Source organism: Galeopterus variegatus, unplaced genomic scaffold (genome assembly GCF_000696425.1).
Source record: "Galeopterus variegatus unplaced genomic scaffold, G_variegatus-3.0.2 Scaffold380, whole genome shotgun sequence".
Lineage (NCBI taxonomy): Eukaryota > Metazoa > Chordata > Mammalia > Dermoptera > Cynocephalidae > Galeopterus > Galeopterus variegatus.
The window spans coordinates 301,901-312,993 of NW_007726491.1; positions in this window are offsets into that span (position 1 = coordinate 301,901).

Genomic DNA, 11,093 nt, shown 5'->3' on the forward strand with positions numbered 1-11,093 from the left:
ACAAGGCAATCTTGCTTAAGTTTTCAAATGTGTAAGTTGGAGTTCAATATATCTGTGTATTTTATCCCTTAGCATTGAATCAATAACTGTGAAGCTGAAGGTAATAGTCTAGGAGTCATAGTAGGAGAAAAATCACATTGTCTTTCTAGGTCTCAGTTTTTTGTTTTTGTAAATGTTGGCAAATGATATAATTTAGGGAAATCCTCTCTTTACATGATCCTGAAATGTAAAGCCAATCAGAAGTTCTTAAGCATCATAAAACAAATCAGGCCTATGTTCTAAACACATCTTTATTTTTTAAATTCCAAAACAATACATGTTTTTCCTAAACAATTAAAATAGCACCAAAATGTAGGACTCAGAAAATGTAAGTGCTTCATAATTCCATACCTCAGAGATAACCGTTGTTATGTTTATATTTATTCTTCTAGGTCTTTTTATACAGACTCTGACATAGTAACAGCAACAATATCGGATCTTCTGAAACTTTCATTCTTTCATGTAACAATGTATCTCTCTATATCAATACACATAAATCTACCTCATTCTCTTGCCTGCTGGAAAACCTTGCTTTTTCCTGACAGTACATTTCTTTAAGGAGATGGTTTGTGGTTTTATAAGAAAATCATTCTCTGGTTGGGTACTCTTTCATCATAGGTGATTGCTTCAGTGGTTTCACTATAAGACCTGCAGGGAAGATGAAATTGTCATTATTATTATTTTTTATTTTTTTGTGGCTGGTTGGTATGTGGATCCAAAATCAAGATGAAATTATTTTGGTGGACTATTTCTGCCAAGAAATAGAGGAGTATCCCATCTCTTAGGGGAAAAAAGTTTCCCCAATAAACATTTTCTTTATTTCATAATAATCTCTTATTTCTTAATAAGTGCTTCTTTCAACTGCTAGGATCATCTTGTAGGCCCTTCTAAAGTGGTTTTTCTTTTCATCAGCTAAAATAAAAGGGAAACATAACTGCACCTGTCATGTGAAAACCCAGTCTTAGAGGTTTCTATAATGTATAGTCACTCTTTAAGACTCAGCTCAAATATCCCACTCTTCCACGCATCCTCCTAGATTCTCACCCACCACATGTGCCTCCCTCACTCTCCACTTTGTGTTTCCACAGCACATGTTACTCTGTCCTCAGCTCAGGACACTGTGGTAGGCATTATCTTAATGCCCCATCTCCTTCTGGAGACCATCAGATGCGTCAGAGGAGGTTTATCTTTTTATCCTTGGTTCCTTGTATAATGCCTGGCACATAACAAGTGTTTACTAAATGTTATTGCATGAATGATTGAGTGAATAATAGAATGTTTAATTCTCAGTACTTGAAGGGATTAAGATACTTCATGAATTATTTGGTTGTCCTCTTTCCTGATTCCTTGCGGCTATTTCCTTTATCACTAGGAGCTGGAACCAGTTGAGGGTTGAATGGTGCCAAGCATCTGGTAAACAAGAAGAAAGCAATAAAACTGGTGAAAATAGCAACTTGATGTGGCACACAGGAAAGAACACTGAACTGCAAGGCAGGAGGCCTGGGCTCTGGTCCTAGCTCTGTTACTAATTCATATATATATTTATTTACTCATTCAACAACATATATCAACACATCACACACACACACAAAAAACCAACAAGGCACTGTTCTAAGTTCTACAGGTGAAGTGGTGAAAGAGAAAGACAATGTCCCAGCTCTCATGGCACTTACTTTCCAGAGGAGAGTCAGACAGATAGATAGGAAATATCTATAAAAGACTTGAGTGACATGATGGGGAGTGAAGAGTGGCTACTTCAGTCTGGTGGTTAGGAAGAACCTCTTTGAGTACTGACCTTTCAGCTGAGATGTGAATGGTAAAAAGGAACCAGTCATTTAAGAATCAAGGGGAAGAGCATCTGAGTAAGAACAGCCAGTGCAAGTGTCCTACAGTGGAAACATACTTTATGTTTTCAAGGGACAGAAAGACCAGTGTGGCTGGAGTAGAGAAGGTGAGGATGAAATGAATGTGGAGAGGTAGGCAGAAGCCATATTATGTCTTGCTTTGAGGAATTTGGATTTTATTTCAAGTACAATGAGAAGCCATTGGGGAGTTTTAAGCAAGAGCATGACAAGACTATTCGGGCTGCCCTGTCAAGAATGGATTGTAGAATGATTTACAGAGGAGTCAGCTGAGAAGCTATTGCAGTCATTCAGATGACGGTGGTTTGGATTAGAGTGATTGTAATGAAAATGGAGAGAAGTGGATGAATTTGGAATATGCTTTGGAGATAAGGTGGACAAGACTTGCTGATGGATTGCATGTGGAAAATGAGGAAAGATGTGAGCCAAGACTGATTCCTAGATTTATAGGTGGAACAATGAATTGGATGATCAAGTCAATTACTAAAACTAGGAAGCCTGAGGAAGGAGGAAGTGTGGGAGAAAAATCTGAGTTCTTTATGGATAAATTATGTTTGAGTTGCCTATTAGACATCCAAGTAAAAACATTACGAAGGTAGTTGGATATTCAAGTCAAATTTTGGGAAAAAGTTAGGGCTGGAGGTAGAGATTTAGGAGTCATCAGAGCGTAGATGGTCTTCAAAGCCATGAGTCTGTATGGGGTCACCAAAGGAGAGCATACAGACATAGAAGAAAAGGATGCCCAGGACAGATCCCTAGTACCCTGAAACCTTTAGAGATTGAGCAGAGAAGGAGCCAATAAAGGGCAGAAGGAAAAGAGGAGAATGGGCTATCACAGAGCCAAATGTTTCAAGAAGGAGGGAATAATCAACTTTTGCTGTTAGGTCAAAGAAGATAAGAACAAAGAAGTGACCACTGGACTTAGCAACTTGGGGGTCATTGGTGACCTTGACAGCAGCAGTCTCTGCAGCATAGTGGGGAAAGAAGCCCAATTTAGTGGGTTGAGGAGGAGAAGAAGACAGCAACACTCTTTAAATTTGAAGGAAGGTAGAGAAATTAGTTATTAGCTGAAAGGAGACATGGAGGTTAAGGGAGATGCTCAGAGCATGCACAGGGAGACGATCCAGGAGAAAGTGGTGGAGATGCAAAAGTCACCCTGGTAGGAGAGAGAGGATGGGACCCAGGGCACAGGTGGAGGCTCTGGCTTCTGAGAGGAGCAAGGGCTCTGTGTCTTCAGAAACAAGAGGGAAGGCAGAGAGTAGGCCCCCAGATGCAGGGAGCTATGTAGATTTGATGGTAAGAAGACGCAGGATTTTTTCTTCATGTGACAGTAGTCAAGTCACTTATCTTGCTGACATGTGTTGTAGAAACTAAACAGGTTTGTTCTGATAACAGTGGATGAGCCTCTCTGAACACATCCACTCAGCTAGTTATACCTGCCTTAACAGCAGTTTTATTCAATAAGGGACACAGTGGGGAAGGTGCAGGGTTCAACCTAGAACTAATTAGAATAATAGCTCCTAACCACAGAACACTACACATCAGGTCCTGTGTACGTGCTTTCTATATATTAGCTATAGTCGTTGCCATGCCCTGAAAGGCCTGTATTACTACTATCCCCGTTAGAGAGATGAAAAAACTGAGAGGAGGGGAAGTAGTCATGCAACATTTCTAAAGTGATGACATGAAAATTTAAACCCTGATCTAAACCCATATTATTGCCCCATCAAGGAGAGAAAGGGGTGAAAGGGGTCAGCTAGGAGATTGGCCAGGGGTTAATGCTCTCAGGATAAATACCTGCCACCCTTCTCAGCAAAGTGCGGGTGACACCAACTGCTCACTAATTCCTAAGAAGCATTGGGGGCTCAGATTAGTGTTCCAGACTCCTTGACAAAGTCACCTGAAAGCCAGGGAATTGAACCCATCCATTCAGTCCACAATTTGACACTGCCAGCCATAAAATCCCAGGAGCTGGGACATCTGCAACCAGTTACCAGAGCACTGGCTGAATCCTCAGTAGAGTTATTGTGACCTTAAGCTTTTCCAGATGTTTACCAGGAAATAATCTTTGTCCAGTTTTGTAATCCTGTATAAAGCAAGGGTCGGTTCTTATGAATACACAGAGAGCCAGCAGGTCTACCTCCCCACTTTCCCACATGAAAAAAATTCAGGACTTTTCAAAATGATGCAGCAAGATTTCTGCTTTGTTTTGCTTAATTTTTTAAAATAATAAATTGGTAGAAAGAGCACAGGTCCAGAAATAGAGAGATAAGGCTCTTGTCCTGGATCCTTCATTTCCTTAGCTGAAAGCTTGGAGAGTTTCCCAAGATTTCAGTGAGAGATTTGGCTATCAAGTGTTTATAATCTAGAATCCATGGATCCCCATGGGAAGTTGGATAGAATTATATTTCAATATAATTGAATTCCTTTGTGATCCTGTATCTTATTTTATGTATTTATGGATTTTTTTTTTTTTTTTGCCAAACTGCCAAAGGGGTCCATGGCACAGAAAAATGTTGGAAACCTGCCAAAGGATTTTTGGGGTCCCTGCTTGATTCAACATTCTATGATTCCCATTAACATACTTCCTGGGATCTTGACTTCTTTTAACCAAGTCCATCCGAGTGTGGAGGAGTTCAGGGGAGTTTCTCAAAGCTGGGTCAGAGAGGTGGATAAATAGGAGGAAATGGAACTATCACATATGGGCTGGGACCCAAGCCAGCAGAGGGACAGACCCAGGCTATTGGGTCTCACGTGCTGTCATCATCTGGGTAGAGGAGATGCAGCATCCACACACTCATATGTGGATTTGGGAACCACCTGCCACCGCCTTGAGAAAGAAGAGAGGGGGAGGAAGAGAGTAGCAACAGGAGGAGAACAGCAACCTGGACCGTCCTCCCACCTCCTGTGTCATATCCACTCCTGTAGCAGTTTCTTTTTTTTTTTTTTTGTCTTTTTGTCTTTTTTCGTGACCGGCAATGGATCGCAACCCTCAGTGCTGCCCCCGCTCCTCGCTCAGCCAGTGAGCCGCAGGTCTGCACATGGGATCCGAACCCTCGGCGGGAGCGCCGCCGCACTTCCCAAGCGGCGCACTGTAGCAGTGCGCCACCGGGCCGGCCCCCTGTAGCAGTTTCTGATAGTAAAGTATGATGTTGGAGTAAATCCTGGATAAAAGAGGCATCACTGACTGATCAGCCAGCTATCAGGCAATGGACAGTTATTATGCTAAGTACTTTACATGTATTATCTCTTTTAAGCCAACAGCAGCCACGTAAAGTAGGTATAATTATAGCCATTTCATGGAGGAGAGAACAGGCCACAGAGGTTAACTGCCTCGTCCAGCATGGCAAGAACTGGGATTCATACCTAGATCTATCTGGCTCCAAAACGTGTTTCCCTGCTTTTAAAGCTCCTGACAAACACCACATGCGCTTTCTCATGAATAGGAGCTATCCGCTGGTCTCTTGGCCCAAAGTAGTCCCTCTCCCTCTCACACTGGGCCACACCCAAATTTGAAGAACAGAACTTCTATGTCTTCATCCAAGTCTCTAAGAAAATGGTCGAGTTCTATTTATGTATTTATTTATTATCTACTTTGTGAAAAGAGGGATTGTACTGTGTCTGGAATTCTGTGTTTGGCTTAGAAGCCTTAAGTTTTTTTTAACTGCTATTTACAAGTAGATCCTTCTTGGAGCAATGCAGAGAGTATTATTTGGTTTAGAAGCACAGCACACTCCATTGAGAATGGCAAGTGGTTTTTCATGGGCTACATCTCCTGGAGGGGGCAAGTGGGTGGGCACAAGAGTAGGTATGAGGGAGAAGAGGTGACTGAAAACCACAGATGTCACTGATTTCTGGATATGGGTGGGGGCTAAGGAATACAGTACATTTATTATAGACTTGAGAATAGATCAGTGCATCCCTTGGTCTTATGTGTTTTGCATAAAGTCCTAGAGCTAATGTTTCAGAATTATTGGTAGAGTGAGATATTATGGTAATCTTTGTGTTTTCTTTTACACACTTCTGTTAGTGTGTTAGTGACTCTTTCTTAAGCCAGTGGTTCTTAACTGTGGCCACGTATACCTGATGTTAAATGATAAACTTAGGCACATTAAAATTTTAAAGGATTTGCTTGAGCAGACAGTGATTCATGCATTGGACAGTGCTAAACCACAAGTGGTTCAGGAGTCCACTGAGGGGGCGTGAAGGGAAAACTTCTATTAGGTGTTCAAGTCGAAGAAAATACTTGATTGGTTGAAGTGGAAAGTCTCCAGTTGAAGGTTAGTTGCCAGTTCTGATTGATAAAGCCTCTAGTTAGATGTTAATTGGTGGTTTCTGACTGTTTAATTTTAAGTTTCACTTTTCTAGGCTATGACCATTCACTCTGAGCTGGGTTTCAGTTGCTTACACAGGAATTTGAGCCTCTGGAGCCATCTCGGCCTAATTAATTATTTTAACAGTATTGATTCCTGGGCCCCATCTTCAAAGATTCTGACTTAATAAGATCTGTGTTAGGGCCCAGGCATCAATAATTGTGAGGATCTCCGCCAGTGATTTCAATGTGCAGCCAGGGATAAGAACCTCTAGCCATGGTCTTCCTTGCCTTTGGCTGTCCTGCTTGCTGCTCCCTCATCTGGAATGCCCCCCTGCACTCTTCACCTGGCAACCTCTTGCTTGTCCTCTAGGAAGTCTTCTCTGAAACCCTGGTTGGACTCTGTGGCCCTCCGCCATGCTCCCAGGGCTGCCTGCACTGACTTGCTGTAACACATCACACAGCCTTGGGTTTGTCTGTCTTCCTTACAAGGCTGTATGTAGGAAGAGATGTGAATTTATTTCTTTGAAGCTTCTAGCTCAGTGCCTGGCACAGTGTAGGAGCTCAGTGAATGTTTGTTAAGTAAATGAGGGCATGAAGATATCTACAGGTGAATCAGAAATGTGACCAGACTCATGTCTGTTCCTTCCAGTTCCACTAGGGCCCTGAAGACATCCCAAGAGTACTCAGTATGAGTGTCTGGGGAGGTAGAAGGCTGAATGTGAACCTGACATTTGGAAATCCATTTGTTCAATTCTAAAGAAGGTCTGTCCTGTGTTGTCACAATCTATACCACAACAAGCACTGAAGTCTCAGGGGCTGCAGCCAGCTACCATGTGCAGCCATCACCTGGTCCATAGTGTCTGCTCAGCTTGTGATCAGACTGCCTCATTGTCGTCCCCCAAAGAGATGTTGGTTTTGTCTCCGAGGAACAAAGAAAACATTCTGACTATGGGAGAATGGCTTTCAGGGTTTTCCTGATGCTGTGCTAGAGAGAAGACACTTTCATTTCTGTTTGTTTCGTTGGGACCAGGAGAGGTAGGGGCATGTCCGTGGCCTTCAATTGTGAGATTTATATAAAGATACTGGTGGCAGAGCCTCTTTGGGGTGGGCACGGAGAGAAGACACTTTCATTTCTGTTTGTTTCGTTGGGACCAGGAGAGGGAGGGGCATGTCCATGGCCTTCAATTGTGAGATTTATATAAAGATACTGGTGGCAGAGCCTCTTTGGGGTGGGCACACTAAGGTTTCCAGGTGGGATAGTCCTACCCTTAATGAAAATGTAAGGAGAACAGCAGGGGGAGGAAAGCAGAATCTATTAAGAACCAACTGAGTGGCACTCGAGTACTGTCCAGGCGCTCTCTGTGTTAGCGCGCCACTCCTTACAGCAACCCCGTGAAGTAGGTACTGTCCCTATATTATGTTCACCTTTGACTCACTGTCCTTCAATACCTACATATGATTAGTCTCCACATTCTGTCCATCCAGCCTCCTCAATTTCTACTTCATCCCCTCTCCCCTGCCCAGTGGTAATACCTTAGCTCAGGACACCATCTAATTTGACATGAGCAGGTACAAATGTCACTAAGCTCACACCACATGTCACAGCCTTAGCAGGAGCTGCATTTGGACTTGAGTCTTGGATTAAAGGGATTTTTTCCTTTTGAGCCAATTGATTCTGAGACTTACTGAGATTCCCTTGAAGTTTCTGACTAATCCCCTTGGACTTCCTTCTGTCTCCCCCATCCCTAGGCCTAAATCTTAGACCTGTTCTTAGAAATCAGTCTTTTCTTAATTTATTTGCCGAGCACTTTCTAAGGACCAGGCATTTTGCTAGACACCAGGAAGATGTGATACACAAAATAAACTCCCTACCCTTGTGAAGTTTTCTATTCCAGCTCCTTTTCCCTCTGGATGGTCACTCTAGTCTCCTGCCTGCAGCCCAGGTAATAGTCCCTCTATCACCTGGAGCCAAGGATTGTCAAGTGGACTTTATACCAGAAAGTGGATATGGTCATTAACCAGATGAACTCCTGAAGATTTAGGAATTCTGCGTCCTGCCCTGAAGGGCCCTGGGCAACTCTGTTCTGCCCATCCAGGACCTGCAAGTGTTTTTGTTTTGTTTTGTTTTGTTTTGTTTTGTTTTGTTTTGTTTTGTTTCTGGCAGCGGGCCAGTACGGTGATCCAAACACTTGCCCTTGGTGTTACAAGGCTGTGCTCTAACTAGCTGAGCCCGCGACCAGTCTCTTATGTACTCCCCTCCCCTGGCCACCTCCACTCAAAAGACGCTCAAAGGTTAGGGACCCTTAGCATCTCAGGTGCCATGCAGTGTACCACTCTGGGTATCCTGGGACCCCATGGTGACTCTGGCCTCCAGGACAAAAAAACCTATTGACCTAAGGTAGGCCGGGGAGCCTTCCGTTTTTGGTGTCATGAGCACTCAGGTAGACTTGACTTACATACATTTTGCCCTTAAGAATCAAATGTCTGCTTCCCTGATACATTGTTTCTTTGAACTTGGCTGCTTTGATATAGTTAGAAATAAAAATTTAGAAAAACAAACTAACTCAACTTTTAAAAGCAAAATATGTGAAAGATTTGGCTCAGCAAATCTTCAGACAGGAACATTTCAATCATGAAGAGAGGGCCTGTGATTTTATCATAAGGACCAAGGAGGGCTAATCTGAAGAAAGGCTTCTGGGCCTGGAAGAGGTTCCTATCTCACAGCCCAAAGGAATGAACTCACACTTTGTCTTTTTCTCTCTATGATTTGGCCTGAGACGGTCTTTATGTTGTTATAGTAACTATTGCAGCTTGAGAATTTCACTTCCTGAGATTTACCCTTACTCAAAAGAACCCAGCTGGTGGCCTAAAGATTTAGGCATCAGCCTAACTCACCCGTTCCCCACCCTGCCCTTTCTTTATTCCACTAACTAAGGATCCAGGTTGTAGAAGTTCCCAGAGGCTGGTGCCTCCATTTGAGGGGAAGTGACTAGATCTCCCAGGACTCTCCACTTTAGGAGGGTCATCTGAAAAGACGTCCTTGGCCTGCTCAGGGAATAATTGCAAGTTCTGTTGCAGGGATGTGCTTGGGTGGGCTGGTTTCAACCAAAGCCCCAAGGGACTGAGTTTAAAATGGGGAGAAGGAAAAGTTAAAAAAAAAAAACCAAAACCCACAGAAACAAAAAAACAAACAATGGTACAAAGGAAGCACTGTCCCTGTAAGCAGATGGAGTGGTGGGGTCAGGCCAGCCCAGGTCTCTGTACCAGGCCTCCCACGGCATCCGTTTTAGACTGAGAGGAAGCACATCTCTGGTCCAGGGACAGCGTGGGCCTAGGAAAGGTCCAGGGAATAAATGACCACATTAGGACACCCTGCAGAGCAGGGGGATACCCACAGGATTTTTAGATTTGGAAACTGGATGAGTGGAAGGTACTTTACAGTTCTACTATAGGAGCCCTGTAGTATAGACTGCCAAATGGACTAATTCAGATGACGTAGTGAACATTCCACCTTAAATTATACAACTTAACTGCTAACTATTAAGATTAACTAATCAGATAACTGCCAAATCTTTAGGCCTCACTGGGACCTGCAAACACAGTTGCAGGTTTAAATATCAGGAGGTTGCCTTAGAGCAGCATCTGCTTCTTTTTTATTTTTATTTTTGTCTTTTTTCCGTGTCCGGCAACGGATCGCAACCCTCAGTGTTGCCNTGAACACATCCACTGTGTTGCTAGACCCTACTCAGATCCTCTGAGACTTTTGAGGTCAAGGTAGTCCTCTTGATGATGTTATGGCCAACGAAGATGTATCCTATTTTGTCTTATTTCAATTTTTGTATCTTGACAAGTCATTAATATTTATACTGAGGGACTGAATCTATGAGAATCTCCTAACAGCTCAGCTAAAGAATCCTCTTTTTCTTAGGGCTTATAGAAAGAGCACAGGTCTGTGAATCAAGACACGAGACCCAGCTTTGTCACAATTTGCCACTGGTCTTGGCACTGCAATTCCTTTGTCCAGACCAAAGTTTCATCCTCTTTCTTTCCACTTTAACATCTTGTGATCTGGTAACATCTGTGATTTGGAACCTACTTTAGAAGGAAGACAGGAACCCATGTAGGTCAGAGGAGTAAGAAAGGGAAGTTAGTGGAGGGTCATATTAGCTTGGGCACCATTAAAGCCCTTGGCTCCCTACATAACTCTGCTTGCATCTTTAAACGTTTGAGGTCCACTGGCTGCTCTCTGCCTCCCAAACCATCAGCTCTCATGAGGGTCTGTGGGCCTCAGAAGCACCAAGACTCATTGATCCCCATTTCTTTCCCATGTATGCACTCACCACAGAGAAGGAGAGCCAGAGAGACAGAGTCTGGGGTGAGGAAGGAGGGCACCTGCAGAGTGCACTTGGGGAAGACACTTCTATTTGGCAACTGTTTGCTGGAGGCCCTCCAGCCTCAGTACCAGGAAAGGACTACACTCATGGGTAAATAGCATCTGCTGTTCTCTTCAGATGAAATTGTTGATCTTAAACAGGAAATGCACATCAGAGTCTATTTTTCTGCACTACCCTGATAAGAATAATAATATTTGTGCAACCCAGAGTGTGATTATTAAATTTATTTTATGGTCACAAAGGAAGCCAAGAGGCACAGACTCCCCAAGTCAGGATTTAGAGGTTTTGTGAATTCCAAACAATTTTCCTGATGAACTGTAGTAACCCATCACAAGGCGGAAGAGATGGAGTCAAACTCCAAGTGCATCTTGTCCTCAGAGTTTGTTTTGACGCAAGAAGAATTTCATCTGTGTGTGGTTCTCACAGTCTTACCCCCTGAGCTTATCCAACAATCAATCTAGTGGATACTTTGTGAATATAAAG